The sequence below is a fragment of the Tursiops truncatus genome, chromosome 10 (genome assembly GCF_011762595.2).
Source record: "Tursiops truncatus isolate mTurTru1 chromosome 10, mTurTru1.mat.Y, whole genome shotgun sequence".
Classification (NCBI taxonomy): Eukaryota; Metazoa; Chordata; class Mammalia; order Artiodactyla; family Delphinidae; genus Tursiops; species Tursiops truncatus.
The window spans coordinates 80,846,591-80,866,364 of record NC_047043.1 but is presented as its reverse complement, the minus strand read 5'-3'; the positions used below and the strand labels follow the sequence as shown (position 1 = coordinate 80,866,364).

Sequence of the window (19,774 nt, the reverse complement as noted above, 5' to 3'; positions counted from 1 at the left end):
GAAAATATGTATGATGCTAATACCTGGAGGTTTAAAATAAATAAAATATGAACAAACAAAATAAACTTGTCTTTGACAGCTCAATTCCAAAGCCCTTCAAAGCTATAGGAGAGCTTTTCAAATTATGTCTAAGAAACACTGTCATTTCTATCCATATCTTTCAGCTTTCCCAACAAAGTTCCCGTTCTCTCCAGCCCCTCATCTTGCTTCTTTCTCAGCTTCTAGTTATGACCATCCTGTTCTCCTCAACCTGCAGCAGTTTATAACTGCTCCTTGAATGTGTCTACTGCATGTCATAAACCACTTTATCCATTTCACTGATTTGAAGCATCTGGGAAATAAATTCTATTAGAACCCTAATGGGGTCTGATGTGAATAGTTCACTATTGATCTATAGGGAGACACACCTGACAGAGCACCGGATCACATTAGATTTGATAACATTTAAAAAGGTTTGCTAAGAAAATTATGCTACATCTAAACACCAAGGAGAAAGTGACAGCAGAGCTATGAGCAGAGTGTGGCTTGTTTTACCTACTCATGGGTAAAAAGGATAACTACTGATTTGCTGCCCATCGTTCCCTGTACTTGCAGTACTCAGACCCAACTTTCCTTTGGGGAACAAAGCCTCCCTCACTCTCAGTTCTTATGATTCTACCTTTCAGTCCCTCCTCCTCCCAGTTTCAGGACTGTGGACTGGATCCAAGTGTGGCCAGACTTAGAGAGTATGCCATCCCCTGTCTTCTCTTTGGTTCAGGGAGGTTATGGTAGTAATCTGGGTTTGAAGGAATTACACCGAAAGATGTACTCTTCCCATTGGAAATTCTAACCTGGCAGTACATAAACCTGGAGGTGGTGGAGGCCGCCTCATTACTACTTGGAAGTGGCTACCTAACAATGTAGCCCAAACAGAGGAGAGGTGAGCCAAAGCACAATTGGTGGTGATTGTGTTTGAGCACCTAGATCGAGCTGTATTGTACATAAGCAAATAAATTACCTTTTATGCTTCATCCAGTTGGAATTAGGTTTCTCTAAAAGCACCAAGTCTGATATCATGGGACTGAATTAAACTGATAGCATTGGGGTCAGATTTTCATGGCGGTGGTGTATTCAGTCATCATTTATTTTTAGCTGTCCAAAATTTTCTCACTCACTGATTTGTACCAGTGTCACCACAGTGGTGATTACTTCTTGAGGGACTTTCCAAAAAGTCATGAGCTTTTAACCATAGTAAAAATTATATGGATTCCAGAGAGAGTTGGCAAAATTGTAAAAATTGCAGATTCCTAAGCCCTACGTGGATAGATTCTGATTTAGGATGTCTTTTTTTTTTTTTTTTTTTTTTTTGCGATACGCGGGTCTCTCACTGCTGTGGCCTCTCCCGTTGCGGAGCACAGGCTCCGGACGCTCAGGCCCAGCGGCCATGGCTCACAGGCCCAGCCGCTCCGCGGCATGTGGGATCTTCCCGGACCGGGTCACGAACCCGCGTCCCCTGCATCGGCAGGCGGACTCTCAACCACTGCGCCACCAGGGAAGCCCCTAGGATGTATTTTGAGGACTCCACAAATCACCAGTTTCAACAAGCAGCCTAGATGATCTGATACAGGTAGCCAGACTCTATGAAGTAGAACTGTGACAAGTGGATCAGAGCTCAGGGACTAAAATGATATACAAATGAACTTCACATCCTGCTTCTACTGTCTACAGGCTATACCTTGGACAAATGGCTTAATCTTTCTATGCTGCAGCTTCCTAATTTACAAATGAAGATAATAAAGCTATCATAGAGGCCTTTGCAAGATAATGTTTATAAAGTATTTAGCACAGAGCCTGTCATACCATAAGGCTCCAACAATGGTATCTACTGGTAATTCCTTTACATGGATTAGCTTCTCAGATAAACCAATTATTACTAATTAGAATCCAGAAACATATAAGACCTTGTAGCAATGAGACACAGGATATATAAGTTTTCATGTGGAAAAGATGCAGGCTCAGCCTGATAAAACTTCCAGTGTACAAAGGACAAGAAAATACCAAGAAAAAAAATGCCTACCTTACCTATTATCTTGCCTAAAGCCACTTTGGACATTAAGCTTACCAATATAATTTTAGTCCTTACTGAAAAATTTGTACATTAAAAAACAATGGCCTAAACAGGGAAGTGGGTAAGGCAATGGAACTGGTTTAGCAGCTTGTGTAACAGGCATAGATATACAAGGGAGGATGTTAATGGTGAAAGTTGTGGAGGAAATAAGAATACCCGTACAAGGTACAGGTCTATATGGCATCCTGATATGGCTCTGAAGGAGCACCAGTTGTCCTGGGTTTAAATTACTGAGGCCCCATTTAGTAGACATGCCATCACATTGATAAGTCACTTAGCTTCTGGTTTCCACTGTATAAACTGAGGAAAATGAAGCCAATCTTGTCAGGCTGTGTTGAGGACTCAATGAAATACATGATGTGAAATGTTTAATAGAATGCTTGACATATGATGAATGTGCTATTATTGTTATTACTGTGGTTTTACTGTGGAGATATTATTTTTAAAAAATAACTGTCAAGATGAGGGTAAGTTTTGCAGAAAAAAACATACAAAGTATTTCATGTTTCTACAGACATGAGAGAGAGTGAAGAGAAGAAACAATCAGAAAGACCCAAAGCCATTAATTTCAATAAGTGGGAAAAGAAATGAAGACAAGAAAGGCTTTTAAAAAGTACTTCCTGACAGTCCAGTGTTGCACGACCTCATTTCCTAGGTTGGCTTCTGCCCAGGCACGTGGTAGAGCAGCAAGAATCCACCAGCACCAACAGTGGCTTTGATGTTAATGGATCTCCAATGCTATCTCCCAAATCCATTTTTTAATGATTAGCCTTTGCTGCCATAACAGTTGCAAAAAAAAAAACAAAAAAACAATTCCACAATTCTCTCCTTTTCCAAAATGGCTGGGCTTTGGCTGGTAAAGCAATGATTTAAGTTAATGGCTGAGGTGGGACTTTGAGTATGTGCTTAAAGGATAATCGCTAGGCTTCTTCTTGGGATACATCTGTTTTTAACCAATTTCTCAACCTCTGAGTGTGGTAATTAAACAGAGAGGTGTACTAAACATAAATAGTGGAACCTGAGAACCACCTTCATTAGTCTCCGTATCTCCGGGAATTGCAGGTGTGTGTTAATGAAGTACGTGAGTGGTAAAATAAAACTAAAGGCAGCTGCATATGTTTATAGAACTGCAGCTGCAAATTACAGGTATCCGTAGCATCCGTAATTCATCCACAATTGACAATTTTCATATTACTGGAATAAAGAATCAAGTCATGTGGATGACTAGAGTATTTGCCTCTCAGCACTAGAGATTTGGCTTCATTTCCTTTGCAGCATCTCCAATGAAATAAATCACAGTTTTTCAGGTGGAGTTGAACCTCAGGGTAAAGGACCAAAGTGTATGGCAGACAACCTAGGCCCCAGTTCTGTCTCCATGCCTCCAAGTGCTACTTCCCTGTCAAGAGAGAAGTGAGCTTATTATACACAAGCTTTAGAAACACATACGCTGGGTCCAATTTTAGCATTGCTACCTAGAAAACTGAGGTAAGTTTTCTATGTCTATGCCTCAATGTCTTCATCCATTAAATGGGATAATAATAGTGCTGCCTCACAAGGTTGAGAAGTTTGAATTAATTAAGATTGAGTTCATGCATGTAAAGGGCTTCACGTAATGGCTGGCACTGAGGAAGCACTGAGTGTCCATCTTTGGACATGTTCCATTGGTCAGAAACCAGTAACCTATAAGAGAAGCAAATGATAAGCAAGTCTATCTGTGGCTATTCATTAGAAACACCAGGTAACAAAATCTCTCTTGCCTCTCCCATGTAGAGCCAATTTGTACCCAGGTACTGGGCAGAAGTCAAATACAAGAAGACTGGCAGAAGCACAGAGTCCTACTTTTATTCAAAAAGATTTCTGCAGCAAATAATCAAAGATATCAAACAATGTACTTAATTCTCAGAAAGGTATATGAAATTTCTCTTTCACAACGAACAGAATATTTCACAATATTTTACATGTGTCTGGTACAATGGTTTACCAAGTGTTTTCTCTGCATATGAGGTCTCATTTACTTTGTGCAGTAGGTCTGAGAAGCAGACAGGGCAGGTACAAACCCCACGTTATACCCAAGGAACATGACAACGAGAGGAACTAAATGTCTTTGCTAAATGTCTGTCATTAAATGGATAAAGGAGCCAAGCGTGGAACTCACGTCCAGTATAGCTATGAAAAATACCTCCCTTTGCAATATTTTAAGGATGGTAAGGAAATTCTCAGGTCAGAGCCTATAGTAGACACAGAGACATGCATTTATTAGTACAGAGGGTTTGAGGGTGTTTCAAAGTCCTTGTGCTCTTTCCCCACCCAACCTGTCAGTTCCAGCGTCCCCATATTCCCAGCCTGATTTAAGACATTTAAATCTGTTTAAAAAGACACCTATTGTATAAATGTAGACCTAACACTTCAGGAGTTATCATCTTTAGCATTTGATCAACAATGTGTTATCAGTTAAAGTATTTCAGCTACTGGGTTGTCCCCAAGTGAGCTCCGCTAATAGAATGTCCTCCTCCGTCCCCAGTGTCTTCGCTACATTTTGGAATCACCTGGGGAGAGTTCAAAACCAAATGATGTCTGGATTCCACCCCTAAGACTCTGATATAATCGATCCAGTAAAGATACTTGCAGAACTTGTAAGGGAAATTCTACATTGAACCATGTACAATGTTTTTGTTTGTTTGCTAGTTTCTTTGTAGTAGGATTTCTTAGAGCTTTTAAAGAATTCACGCGTCATGTGGGTCTCCAAGATGGGAAGTTTGTAGTGTTTGGCAAATTTATTTCACTCTGGAGTCCTTTGGGTGTTGAACATCTCCTGGGACTCGTGTTCTATGTTGACTAAATGAATTGTGGGAGAGGAGAAGGGATTTTTTTTTTTTTTTTTTTTTTGCGGTACGCGGGCCTCTCACTGTTGTGGCTTCTCCCGTTGCGGAGCACAGGCTCCGGACGCGCAGACTCAGCGGCCATGGCTCACGGGCCCAGCCGCTCCGCGGCATGTGGGATCCTCCCGGACCGGGGCACAAACCTGTGTCCCCTGCATCGGCAGGTGGACTCTCAACCACTGCGCCACCAGGGAAGCCCCGAGAAGGGATATTTTGATGGAGTCTGAATTCAGTAAGAGCCGTAAGGCATCTCCTAAAAAGAAGGACACCATCTAAAGAAAAACAATCTGATGAAGACAACCCTTCTAGTCTAGAACCTCGTGACACAGTGTGGTTCTGGCACCAGCCTCACTGGCAGCCCAGGGAAATTGTTAGATGTAGAATCTCAGGTCCCATTCCAGACCCATGAAACCAGACTCTGTATTTTGACAAGATCCTCAAGGGAGTCACAGAGGCATTAAAATTTAAGAAGCCCTGCTCTAATGTACCGTTTTTTCAACCCCTTCCTGGGTTTCATCACTCCGGCTTTGTGGAAACCTTTGTGCGTCAACAGTTATGTTCTTCTGCGGAGTATCCTCAACATTCCACCAAAAGACAGGAAAAGCCAGGGCTGTGGCTATACAGCTCCAGGGGGTGCCAGGCACATAGAACATAATGTGCACAGTGTCCCTAGAGTTATATAAACCCAAGAAGTATTTTCAAAATGGACACTATACTATGTGGAGGATAGAGCCTTGGGATATCATTTTTGTCAAAGAGCTTTTATTAATTTGAGTTTATCAATAATAGTTAACACTTTCTGAGCACTTAATAGGGTTCAGGCATCTTGATGCCATTTTACAGTTATTATTTTCCATTATCAATATAATACTGTAAGACATAATCTGTTATCATCCCCATTTGCTAATAAGGACGTGGCAGTTCCTAAGGTTTAGGAAGGATGTCATGCTCAAGATCAAATAGCAGAGTTGGCATTTGGCTCTAAATCTAACTCCAGAGAGTATGTTCTTACTACAGAAAAACTGGATTAAAAAAATCTGTAGGATAGAATACTGAGGTGGGAAATTACTAGGGATTATATCTGACAAGAGAGATTAATTCTAAAAAGTGTGGCTAGAATATGTTTTTAGGGGACATGGTCTTGGTTTTCCCCAATCTGAAATTAAGAGCCTTGCATAAGTGGACAATGGTGAAACAAACATTTGCTACATGATTACAATGTCTAATCATGTTGACAAATAATTTGCAGAGTCATTTTGAAATCTACAAATAGCTACTCTCTGTTTTATCCTCACAGCAGTCTAGTGGAAAGCTTTACCATCTCCATTTTTAGGGACAGATTAAGGCAGAAAATTTTAAGAATATTTCCTAAAATCTCAAAGTCCAGAAGTGATTGTGATAAGGTTCAAAACCAGGTCTTAAACCCCTGAAATCCTGAGCTTCTTCCACTGTGGCACCATCCTCTTCCCAAACATCAGATAAATGTTAGGACCTTAAGAATAAAAGATGAGAGGTACACTTCTCAGTTGGCCAGCCCAGCCTGGACATTTGACAGACAGCAAACGGGAGGGCTCATGGAAATGAACCTATAAAACAACAATGGCAAAACTGAGAAAATGCCTTCCAAGAATTTTTCACACTTTAGCAGACATTTGGTTCAAACAAATGGTCGATTTTGGTACCTAAGAGCACAGAAAGTTATTTTTCCACAACCCTTAGATTTAATTTTTCTTCTCTCTCTGTCAAAAAAAAAAAAAAAAATGTTTCTGCCAAGTTTTCTCAAAAAGAAAAAACAAAAACAAAAAAAACAAACTTACAAAAAAGCAAGTCTCCTCCAGGATTCCTGCTGACATACAGGGCATGCTGGATGGTGAGCTGCTGACAAGCACTATTAGTATAGGCCCACAGGGATAGAGAGAGAGGAATTAGGCCAGGTCATGGGAAACAGTGTCCAAGAACTCTAGGGTCAGCAGGGATCTTGGGAGGTCAGTTAGTCCATTCCTGTCTCCAGGAAGGACTCACCTTTCTCTGTTAATTTTGACCACCATAGAACAAATTCATTCTCTTTTAAAGAATATTGGGAAGCAGATTTTTCCGTGGATTGGCACCTGAAAACTTCTCCACTCTTACGCACCTACTCTTGGTCTTAGTTATCAACTGGGAGTGACTCTGTCCTTCCTCCCCCTCAGCCAGCCACCCAGAGGACATTTGACAATGTCTGGATACTTTTTTTATTGTTGCAACTGGAGAGGAGATGGCTACTGGCATCTAGTAGGTAGAGGTCAGAGATGCCGCTAAACACCGTACAACACCCAGGATAGCGCTACAAGAAAGAATTATCTGGCCCCAAAGTGAACATGTGGAGTTGAGAAACTTACAGAAGAGAGAAGGCGAGGGTGTCATTCCTTGCATATTGCTGTACAATACAAGGACCTACCTATAGTAGAACTAAAGTTCCACGGTTCAGAAACACATTTCTTCATAAGATAATGTGGAACTCTGTTTTTTTGGTAGTCAGAATGACCTAATTCTCTACTGACTAGCCAGTCTTAGCTATTGGATAGTAAGTTTCACGAAAGCAGGAACCATACGCAGTTAACTTCTATTTCCCCAGCGCCTTCACATGGAATGACATATAGTAGATTTTTTTTTTTTTTTGCAAATCCCTATGTAAAAGTTCAAATCATCTAGTTCTGTGAAAACAGCTAGACAGATTTTCACAAAATTAGAGGCATGTGCTAGAGATGGTCTATCTTAAAATTACAGGCTATTTCGTATACGTGATATTTTGGGGTCTCTGGGTGAGTCCTCTCAAAAAAGACGGATAGTCTTCCAGAGCACCAAGGAGTCTTTGTGACTGTAAATGGGGCACAACATGCCATATGCATGAAGATTTTGTAGATTAAAAAAAATAACGGTGGCTTCCAAAGTGAGTCCTAAAGTGAAAATCATACGGCCAGATTCTCCTAATTGTGGTGGTTGCTTTGCTTTCCACAAGGGCAACCCTATTTAGTTATGCACTGGTCCACTCCTCGGAAATGAGCCACCTCTGAGAGGAATGTCTTAAAGAGAATCAGAGCTGAGCAATTCATGGCATGGGGTGTAGTTAAAGTGCTCTTGGAGAGCTACCAACTACCAATATCACAGACACAAGCCATTTCTGTTTTAACAGGAACTGCTTTAGCCCATCCTGTTAGAGTAGGAGGTTTTGCCAACTTCCTTTAGACTTTAATTGATAACACACAAATCTGTTGCCACAGATGGTTGGGTGGGCAGCATCTAAAGCTGAGGTCTGGAGAAAGGATTCCTACCCCCAACAAATGCAAGAATGTTCAAGGAATGTAGACGCAGGATGCACCATGGAAACAGAAGTGAGGGAAGAGCTCTGGGTTCCACACCAAAGCATCAGGTCTGGATTAAAGGTACCCCGGCACGAAGAAGGTCACAGTTTTCCAGCCTGCCTTTCTGTCACGTGCAAATAAGATTATATGGTTTCAAATCCCAGATACACCAGCTATTAACTATGTCATCTTGGGCAGCTCATTTAATTTGTCCAAGTTCTGCTTTTTCCCCATATGCAATAGAAATTGATAATAATACCTCTCTTTTGAGACTTTGTGTAGCTTGAATGAGATATAAAGAAATTTTCTGTTATTAGTATTTCCTCATGTATGAAACAGATCTATTCTGGAGATGATCTCTAATCTCCTTGACATGAAGACTTTGCACGTTTTCCCAATATAACTTGCATGATCTCGGGAATTAGGAGCAAAATGCAAGAGTGAAGAAACTCAGCGACCTCAGACTCTTCAAAGACAACCAATGGAGTCTCACAAAATTCCAAGCACTCACAAGGAGATAAAAGTGACCTAGGGGGGCAGATATCTTGGAATGAGGGTAAAATTTGCTGAACTGGTCTCTTCCAGTGGCAGGTGATTGAAAGTCAACTAAAACTGCATGAAGGAATAAATAGGAAGATATCTATCAACTCTTATCATAGACAAGAAGCCCGGTGGAAAGCTTCAGGCTAGGCAGTAATCACTTGCTCAAAAGAGATCATTGGGAATCTGCCTTTCCATCTCTTGGCTTTGCTTTCTTTTGTGTTGGCTTCGCTCTCAGCAAAGCCCTCTGCAGTTGTGACCCCTGGGAGCTCCAAACATACATTCTTTCACTGTCAAGGTGAGCAGCCCTAAATGTATCTTTCCCAATCACTCTGGCGAAAGTCTCAGGATTTAGTCTGATTTGCTCAGGCCTGGGTCGTGTGCCTACTCCAGCAGTCGGCACCACACCTGAGCCAAGTAGACTGAGAGGGCAGAGGAGTAACCAGGAAAAGGTAGAATAGACACCAGTCAGGCAAAAACAAAAGCACCCACTGCACTTGCTGACCCAAGTTCTCTTTCTTGATAAAGGATTTGTCTTCTTTCTTTCCTCCTCTTATATTGTGTGGTGGTTATGGAATTGTGTTGAGCAGGGGTTGAAATGAGAATAGATTATGCACAGCTGGACTGGAAGAAGTTTCTTGTGAGCTATTCAAGTCTCATCTTAAATTGTCCTCCTTGGAAATAGGAGCTGTGTGCCATGTCGCCTGTCTCTCGTGGAGCAGTTTTGTGGCTGCATGAGAAAAGTAGACCCTCGTGAGTTCCTGCCAGACACTGACCTTTGCCTCCCCTTTGGTTATTCTCAGACTCCAAAGAGCTCAGGCTGTTAAAGCAAGAAGAGGAGACTTAGCTTACGTACAGTATTCCAAGCATAACTCCATGGTCTGATCATCTTATAGGTGAGCAGAATTTGAACTAATTCCAGGACATTTCTGCTATGTCTTTTTCCAACACAGGCTTTGTACATTTCTTCTTAAGCTCACTGGGGTCACTTCAACTGACAGTAAGGGGCTTTTAAGGATGGCAGTCCCTGGACTCGTAGTTAGTACGGTGGATGCTATGAAGCAGGGTAGTAAAAGAGCTAAATGCTGAGACTTTAAAGGTAGGCAGAGTGGGCTCTAAATCCCCAAGCAAATTGTCTAACTCTCCTGAGACCATTTCCTCTTCTTTAAATAGAGATCATGGTAACTGGCTACTGCCCACTGAGCATTTTTAGTTTGCCCCACACCTACTTAAAAAATATGCTTTCATGCATTGAATCCTCCTACCAAATTCCGTGAGGTAGCTACTATTATTATCTCCATTTTACAGATGGTGACACAGTGGGGTCAGGAACTTGACCAAGGCTGCCCCTCTAGTAAGTGGCAGGAAAGTATTCAGCATAGGGCCTCATGCATAGTAGGCTATCAAAGAAGGTTCACAGATGGGAAGAGTTGGTGATACATGCCCTTCCATTAAGAAATGTACAATCCCAAAGTAGTAGATATCATTTCAGATGATTCTTGATTGGGAAACGCAGTAGTTTAATCTGGAAGGGCTTTCTGGAAGAGGAGATTTGTTTCGTGATCATACTGCATCATACTCAGCTACCTCTGAAAAAATGCGTGGTCCTCATCCTTCAAAGCTTTAGGAGCAGATCACCTTCATATGCAATGGGTGAAGAGGGACACTGGCCCCCAAACCAGCTGCATCTTCTGAATCAACTTTGATGATCTATGTCAAGAGCTTCTGTCACCAAATAACCCTCCCAACTAAGCTGTGAAGAGAAGGATGGTATAACAGGTTGGAACATGAGACTGCTTTCACTCATGTCTATTATGTGTTACTCACTGCAATTTGAGATGCAAGAGTGAAAGTCAGTCCAGTGTACCGTAGTGTGCTACAGTGTACCACAGGAAGTACTAGTGACACCTAGTGTTTATGGAGGATTTATTTAGAATTTCACATGCATTCTTTCATTTAGTCCTGACAACTGCCCCCAGGGGTTAAGTACTAGTATTATCTCCATTTTACAGATAAGAAAAATGAGGCTCGCTGAGGGATCTGGTCCCAAGTCACATAGAGCTAGGAAGCAGAGGAGCCAGCCAATGATGAAGAGCTTATATTCTTAACCACTAAATGTCCAGTTTCCCATGTTGACATGGACTGAAACAGAGCAGATGAGGGCAAATAAGTAAGATGAGTCTTGCTATTGACTGGAACAGATTCCTATACCATATTTCAGGCATAATCAAAATGCAAAAGCCAGATCTGGCATAATTGCATGAGCTCAACTTTTTCATGACCTTAAGATATCTATATCACAAAAAAATTGGTGAGTCCCAAGGAATTTTCTAGTTTATCCCATAAAAGGAAGTAACATAAATATTCCAATTACAATAAGCAATTCCATACATTTAGTTTCAAAATAAGAATAAAATGAGAAAAGAAATGGCCACAGGCTCTGTCTTTATCATAACTAGACTCACTGTGCGCACAGTGAATTGATATTTTCCCATAATGTTACTCGTCTCCCACCGAATTCCTGGCAAATTCTGCAGAGGAAAGCAATGCTTACAGTACATTATGACTTTGGTGTTTCAAGGGGAATTATTCATTCCCACATATTATTGAAACAGTGCTCACTTTACAGAACCTATTCCCAACTCTAATTTTCAGTGGTGCATATTTCTCCACTTATTGCTACTTAAATACACAATTTCTAAGGTTAATTGATCTGGTATTTGGTATGTCAACGTTTGCATGGGTTAACATAAATAAATATTATATATAATGATGGATGTAACAACAAAGTAGAAATTCACTTTGCAGTGGAACTCCTTAACAACTGAACTATGTTGATGGTTCCCAGAATTCTGAAGGTGTGTCAGTGCAAATCTAAAATATAAGACAAAAACAATCTGATTTTACATGGTCACACTCAAGGGCAGTAATTCAGAGAGCAGAGGAATTGTCACAGGCTGGTTCTTTCAGAATCTCTCCCTTTGACGGTGGCATTTAGAGTCCCAGTTCCACCAGTTCTAGCAACTTCCAGCAATGTCAAGCCTATCCTAATTCTACCCTAAAAAGATTTGAAATGATTTAGTTCCCTACTAAATGCAGCTTCACTATCCCAGAAACCAACTGTTGAGAAGAACAACAAGGATGACTAACCATTATTACCGAAGACACATCATGTGGTCAGCACTAAATGTTAAGTGCTTTACACTAGTTTTTCATATAAACTGCTCATGTGTAAGGAGTCTCTATATTACACATGAAGAAACTGAGGCCCCGAGATAGTAAATCACTTGCCCATCGTCTATCAACTCGTAAGTGGTAGAGTTAGGATTCCCATCTGGCTCTGTTTAACTCCAAAGTCTACAACCTTAACGACTGCTCTATAACCTCCTTTATACTAAACAAGTGGCTGAAGAAATTCAAACTGGGTAATAAACATTTCAAGTTTATTAGTCAGGGTAGAAGAAGCTGTGCTGTGGTAACGGATTAACCCTAGCGTCTCTGACTTAAGCCACAGAATGTGATGCAAGATAGGCACCTTTCCTGGACTTCTGTATTCATACTTTTATGTATATATTTTCAGTATGTGTTCTATCCTTCTACCTTGTGGCTTCGCCATGTAGCATGCATGATTCCCATGGCAAGGGAAGTAAAACCTGGGGGATCTTACACTGGCTCTTAAATGCTTCAGCCCACAGAGAACACACCAGTCCTGCTCTTAACCCATTGGCCAAAACAAGTCACATGGTGCTGCCCAACTGCAAGGAGATTGGAAAATGTTGGGGTGAGACTCATGGGTATTTGGTGAATATCAAATGTCTCTATCGTGTAACTCTTGTCCTGATTCCTAGGTAGGAGGAGACTTATACCTTGAGCACTTGCAAACGTACCGCGTTATGCATTTTCAAGTTCTTTGCCCTAATATTTGGGAGGTAATTATCTGTTCGTTGAATCCACATTTTTTTTTCACTCTAAATGGTGAAGATTAGTCATATGTGTTAGCAGTAAGGATATTTGGCAACAAGAAAACACCTTTAATAAAGGTATCTGTGGGGTGACAAGATATGGGTTTGGACATCTTTATTACCCTATTACCAACACGATAACATTGCCATTTCTTGCCAAATATCGCAGGTCCAATTTTTGCTCAACAGTGTTTATGGGAAAATATCAAGCTTAAGTGTCAGCCAGACGTGAAGATGCCTCATTCAGGTCTTTTCTTACATCCCTCCCATGATTTACTGTGCATGCCCTCACTTTCTAACCACACACAGCTGACCAACACAACTACAGGCCCAAAGGGCATTTACATCAGGGGAGATAACTTGTATGACAGGCATCCTGTTCATTTATCCTTCTCTACTTCACTCTAGAGCCGAGATTTTAGAGCAGGAAAAGCTCTCCATCCACCAATTTACTGATCTGAGTTTCTTTTGCTTTTTGTGTACTCCAGGAGTTCCTATTTTCTAGAACTTTCTTTCATGCAATAGTGCATCCTCTACTGCTGTTATTACTTACAGGCATGCTGCAATGTGGAATATACTTTCTTGATTGAAACTCCAACTCTCTTTGGCTGAATATCATCTGATGGGATAAATTATTTAAGAAAGCCACAGCATTGAAGGAAGGTCAATACACAGTCAATGCTTGTTCCACCATTTAATCATAAAATTGAAAGAATAATGAAAAATAGAAGATTTGGGGGAAAAAATCAGGGCATTTATATGAAGTAGTTTAAAGTGACTGAATTCTTGAGGGTTTTTGCTTTGTTTTTCTGTTTAGAGAAGCCTCTTAAATTATACCATGTAAAGAGAGAGATTTTCCTACAAAGTACTCCTATTTCTAGACCTTGGGAAAAGAGTTTAAAAAACAGTATTCCCCAACATAATGGGAAAATCATTCATTCTAGTGCTTTCACTTTTGTCTTTTGAAAATTTGTATCCTTAAAAACACTATTTTGAGATTTTCCCCTCAACCAGATGCTCTGGGCCTGGGTAGCTGAGGACAGTCCTCAATGAACAGGTGAAAAGGAGACGGAAATTTCAGCAAACCACTGGGCCAAAACTTAGTATTAACTGCACTCCAAATGAATTGATCCAAACCATATTTCATCAGGATATTCACTGATGGAATAGAGAATCCAACACAGCACGTGAGTTTTAATCATTTCTTTTTGACCCATATCCATCCAAGAAGGAGGCAAATTGAGGTAAGGAAAAAAAAATCCTCTGCTGGGCTTCCCTGGTGCTGCAGTGGTTGAGAGTCTGCCTGCCTATGCAGGGGACACGGGTTCGTGTCCCGGTCTGGGAAGGTCCCACATGCCGCAGAGCGGCTGGGCCCGTGAGCCATGGCCGCTGAGCCTACGCGTCCGGAGCCTGTGCTCCGCAACGGGAGAGGCCACAACAGTGAGAGGCTTGCGTACCGCAAAAAAAAAAAAAAACAAAAAAAAACAAAAAAGAAAACTCTGCTATTTACCCAGTATCTTTTGTCCCTCCCTTTCTCCTTTATGAACTCAAAACTTATACATTCTACTTCCTTTCCAATGTGTTCATTTACAAAGAGAGAAGTAATGAAGGCACCCTGTGAATGGGGTTGCCATGGAGAACCTGTTCCAGGTAAAGAATAGTCACTACAGAAAAGTGGTGTGCACCTTGTCAGCAGAAATGCTGCAGCAGCTGCAGAGAGGTTATAATTTCTGCCACCACTAACTTAAATACAACACAATTCTGTAGGTCTCCAGAAAAGGCTCTGTCCTTTTGTGAGTGTGCCTTGCTTTACAGAAGAGCTGTGCCCTATTTGGATTTAAATCAAAGCATATTTCAAAAGCATGTACCCAGTGTCATATTTAATAGAACCCTAATGGCAATCCTTTGTTTAAAGACCTTTACCCTCCTAAATAGGGTTTCAAGGTATTGGGTTTTCTTTATTTTTTTTAACATCTTTATTGGAGTATAATTGCTTTACAATGGTGTGTTAGTTTCTGCTGTATAACAAAGTGAATCAGCTATATGTATACATATATCCCCATATCTCCTCCCTCTTGCATCTCCCTCACACCCTCCCTTATCCCACCCCTCTAGGTGGTCACAAAGCACCGAGTTGATCTCCCTGTGCTATGCGGCTGCTTCCCACTAGCTATCTATTTTATGTTTGGTAGTGTATATATGTCAATGCTACTCTCTCACTTCGTCCTAGCTTACCCTTCCTCCTCCCCGCGTCCTCAAGTCCATTCTCTACGTCTGCGTCTTTATTCCTCTCCCGCCCCTAGGTTCTTCAGAACCAGTTTTTTTTTTTAGATTCCATATATATGTGTTAGCATACGGTATTTGTTTTTCTCTTTCTGGGTTTTCTTACAGTGGGATAAACCTGTTGAATTTTGCCTCCTGATCTTTCCCAGTGTGAGTAAAACATAGGTCCATCATGCGCTGCCTTAGTTATACTTTCTCTCATTCTTTTTTTTAATTGAAGTACTGTTGATGTACATTATATAAATTACCAGTGTACAGTATAGTGATTCACAATTTTTAAAGGTTATATTCCATTTATAGTTACTATAAAATATTGGCTATATTCCCCATGTTGTACAACATATACTTGTAGCTTATTTTATACCTAATAGTTTGTACCACAATCCCCTACCCTTATGTTGCCCCTCCCCCCTTCCCTCTCCCCTCTGGTAACCACTAGTTTGTCTCTCATTCTTGAAAAGAGCCATCAGCCAAAATCAGAGCAATATATACAAGTTCATCTTTCTGAAATGTAATTTTTTCTGTGCTGGTTGAGACTTATTTAAAGAATAAGTAAGCAAATTTAGGTTCCATTATTACACTTCAGCATAACTGCCTGAGTTTCAGTGAAAGGAAATATATTTATATGCACATGAGATACACACTTACCTCCCAAATATGTGTGAAACATCCATTTGTAATCATGTCTATGGTTGTTTAAATAAAAAAGAAAAAGAAAAATCTTGATAGATTGAAAGGAAAGAGGAAACTGTGATTGTGTTTCAATAAGAACTGTGTAAATAAACTGCTATTCAGCAAGCTCAAATGGTCTAAGTCCTAAAGAATCCGCTTCCAACTCTGAGCATTCAACAGATATCACTGAAATTTCTTGAGCATCTATTATATTCCAAGCACAAGGCTAGATCCTTTAGAGTCATAACTGCATTTGCTCCTCAAAGTAACTCTATGAGATGGTGGATTATAAATAAGAAAATAGAGACTTAGAGTGGTTAAGCAATTTGCCCAAGTTTTTTCTTTCATACTGTAGTCACAGTGAGGGTTTAAACCTGGGTCTTGTATACTCTGCCCTTCTTCCTCCATGCTGCCTGGAAATCAGGAAATGCCAAAATTCAAATGCAGGACCTCAGTCATGCAAAGTACGTAACCCATCACTGAGTAATGGGACAATGTCAGAGAAGAAATTATAGGTTTTGTTTGCCCAGAGCTAGGTACCCAGGACATATGTTATGCTGATACTGGTAGATGACTCCCTGAAATCCATCTCCCCTCCCCTTTACTAAGAGGTGGCAATGTGCCCAGCTAAACAACTGTGTTTGCCAGGCTCTCTTACAGAACTGTGTGCCTAGTGAGATGTAATCAGAAGCTCTGGGTAAACTTTTCAGCAAACCTTTTTAAGAGTTCTATTTCGCTGACATGCCCTTTTAGCTTTTCTACCTGCCTTGTTCTTACTGTCTAGAACACACATCCAATGGTTGAAAGGTGAGTGACAAATCAAAATCATAAAGCAACTCAGAAGGTAGAAACCACATGCTAAGAAACTTCCCAGACCTGAAGACAGTGATTCTTAAAGTCCAAGCTTCAAGCTACATAAAAGAAAGTTACCTGTATCTTATTTAAGCCAGTATTATTTGGGGTTTCTGTTATACAAAGTCAAAACCAGCCCCAACTAAAACATATGTTGCTAGAATAGGAGAGAGAAAAAAACTCAGGATACATATCCTTGTCTTCGCAGTAACATGATAATCTCCTGGAGGTTAGAGACCCTGCCTCTTATATCTACTTTGATATCTCCCCCAGCACCTAGAATTTTCCATATAAATAACACGAGGTCTATGGCTACTTGTTTACTTAAACCAAGTAGATATTTTAGAAGTACCAAGGAAGGTCCAACCTTCTGAATGTCATTTTAAAGCTAAACCCAGTTTAAATTAACTATAAGAAAACATGTATTCTGGACAGACTCCAGCAGTCCACTAACAATGACTGACAGCAAGGACCAACTGTTCCTTAACCTGAAGAACACACAACCCAGAATGAAATTTGTCCCTCTAAATGACAGTGGCTCACAAAGGAGGTCTGTGGATCTTTAAATTACACTTGGCAAAGAAACATCTTTTTATACAGACACATACACACATCAGAGGTATTTTCAGAAACTCATCCCACTAAGAATTTGAATGCAACTTGAGCACGGATCTGATTTAACCCCCGCCTTCCTTTACAGAACTGTGTCCTTCTTCCTCTTCAGACCAGCAGGTCTATTTGCTGTTGGAATCTCCAAATTCCCCTCCACCCCAGTGCCTAGTTTGCATTCTCTCTCTTTCCTTTTGCACATGCCATTCTAGAAGGCTTTCCTCTACAGCCATGGAATCTTCTCTAAAGCCACAGTCTCCCCAGTGGTAATGGGAACACCAAAAACACAACCTCATGCAGTTGATGGGACTATTAGAGGTCACAGATGAATTTGCTTGGCATTGTATCTGCTACATGAGATGTATTCAATCAGTAAGTACTGGTGGCCTTGATTATACAAATCAATCAAAGGTCAGTTTTGCAAGGTCAACCATTTTAGCTCTCCATTTATGCCAATCAATCAATCATTTTATCAAACAATTAATCCATCATAGATTTCCTTGCTAGTTATCATTCTGCACTGGCCATTTCAACTAATTTCTACCCCTGTTCTGAGGCCCAGCCCAAATCCCACACTCTCCAAGAGGCCAGTCCTGACCCCTATTAACCTCAGAAATGTCTCCAGCTTTTGTCATTCCTTCTTTCCTTAATCCTCTGTCCAATCAATCGTATCTTTACTGAGAGCTGTCATTTTCCATATGAAAATCATGTCCCCTCAGCGGGTTTCTAAGGTCTTTGCGGGCAAGGACTGTGTCCTCTACCTCTCTGACCCCCACTTGCTGGTATGGTGCCTAACACCCCAAATAAGCTTTTGTTAACTGAGGGCAATTTGATTGTTTGCTTTGGGATCTTACTTTCTTTGAGATTGGGAACAAGGCAGCTTCTATGAGTAGGAAGTAGAAACACATATGACCCAAAGAAATGTCAGTGTTAACTGCTCCCTAAGTCATATTTTGAGTGCTTAGTACATGCCAGATACTGTCTTAAATGTTTTCTTTCATATGTTGCCTCTCAGCAGATGGGGAGGTTCTATAATTATTCCTATTTCACAGGTGAAGAAACCGAGGCACAGAAACTAAATAACATACCCCTGTCCGCATCTGGTAAATGGCAGAGCCATGACTCCCAACCAGGCCCTTGAGCTCTAAAAATTGAGCTCTACCCACGATGTACAGTAATTCTAATGTAGAGCTTAGATGCTGAAGGTTCTGTGCAGCCCAGCCCCATGTAGCGGGACTCACGAACCATCCAACTCAGCCTGCTCAGCAGCTATGCCTGACTTACTCTTTGTGGACTTAACAGCTCACAGCAACAGCTAAAAAGTTTGCTTAATCTACCTCAGAGCAGCACTAATAAGTAAGCAGCAAATTGACCAGGGGCAGCAGCATGATGGTGGGAAGTCTAAAAATAAAGATGCAGGAAGGGTGAGACTTGAAGGTAATTAACTTACACTCTTCCTCCAGGGAGAACAGAAGTCAACTAACTGGCCGGCTTCAACAGTTCTGATACCCATCTTAAAGTCAGACTCTTCTTTTTGGAGTGAGTGTGTGTTTCCAGGAATGACTGTGGACAGACAACACTACACATTACCCAGAGTGTGAGAGAATGCGGGATCCCCTAAGGGGAGCTATAACAGAGCCACTGATGAGTAAGCAAAATAACTACCACTTAATGATGGTTTCAAAGATCACATGTGTGACCAGTCATATATAGTGCAAGCGATTATCTTGGGAGAGCGTAATTCAGCAATTCATTCATTCTGCATGGATTTTTTCCCTTAAAATATTTATTAAGAGCCACTATGTGCTATGCATTATGCAGGCACTAAGGATGAAATGGTGAACAGTCAAAAAATGTGTCTATACCATTGTAAAGCAATTATACTCCAAAAAAGATGTTAAAAAAATGTGTCTACCTACATGGAGCTTGCCTTTTATTTGGAAAAGGTAGATAACCAACAAGCCAACCAATGGATGAAGAAAATGATGGTGTTATGAAGGAAACGGACAGTGCAATGGGCTAGAAAGGGCCAGGGGAGGTGACAGGGAGGGTTTTATGGGGAAGGTAACATTTGAGCTGAGACATCCAGGTTGGGATGGAACTACCTCTACAAAGATCTGGTGTGGAGAGAACCTTTCAAGCAGGGGAATCTAAATGTGCAAAGGCCCTGAGGCAGAAGAGAGTTTTGATGTGCTTGAGGAAGAAAAATGTGACTGGAATATAGTAAGACAGGGAAACTGACATGAGGGGAGTTGGACATGGACAGGAGCCAGATAGGAAGAACTTTGTGGGCCTGGGAACAAACTTGGCATTTTATTCTAAGAAAAGCGAAGCTTTAGAGGGTCATATGAGAGAACACCATGCTGTGCTGAGATCGCTGCTTGGCTTCTGGGTGGAAAAGGAGTACTCGGTGGAACAAGAAGAGGAACAGGGAGACTTGTTAGGAGGCTTCGGTGGAGGCCCAGGTGGCTTGAGTGAGTGTGGCAGCAGCAGAAACGGAAATAAATGAAAAGGTTTGAGCTGTATCTT

General features: G+C 41.0%; 1 protein-coding gene across 4 annotated transcripts in view; it reads right to left on the bottom strand.

The window, feature by feature from the left end:
* Nucleotides 1–19,774, bottom strand: part of TAFA1 (TAFA chemokine like family member 1) — a 769,514-nt gene that overhangs the window by 346,233 nt on the left and 403,507 nt on the right. The gene's annotated exons all lie outside the window — the stretch shown is intronic.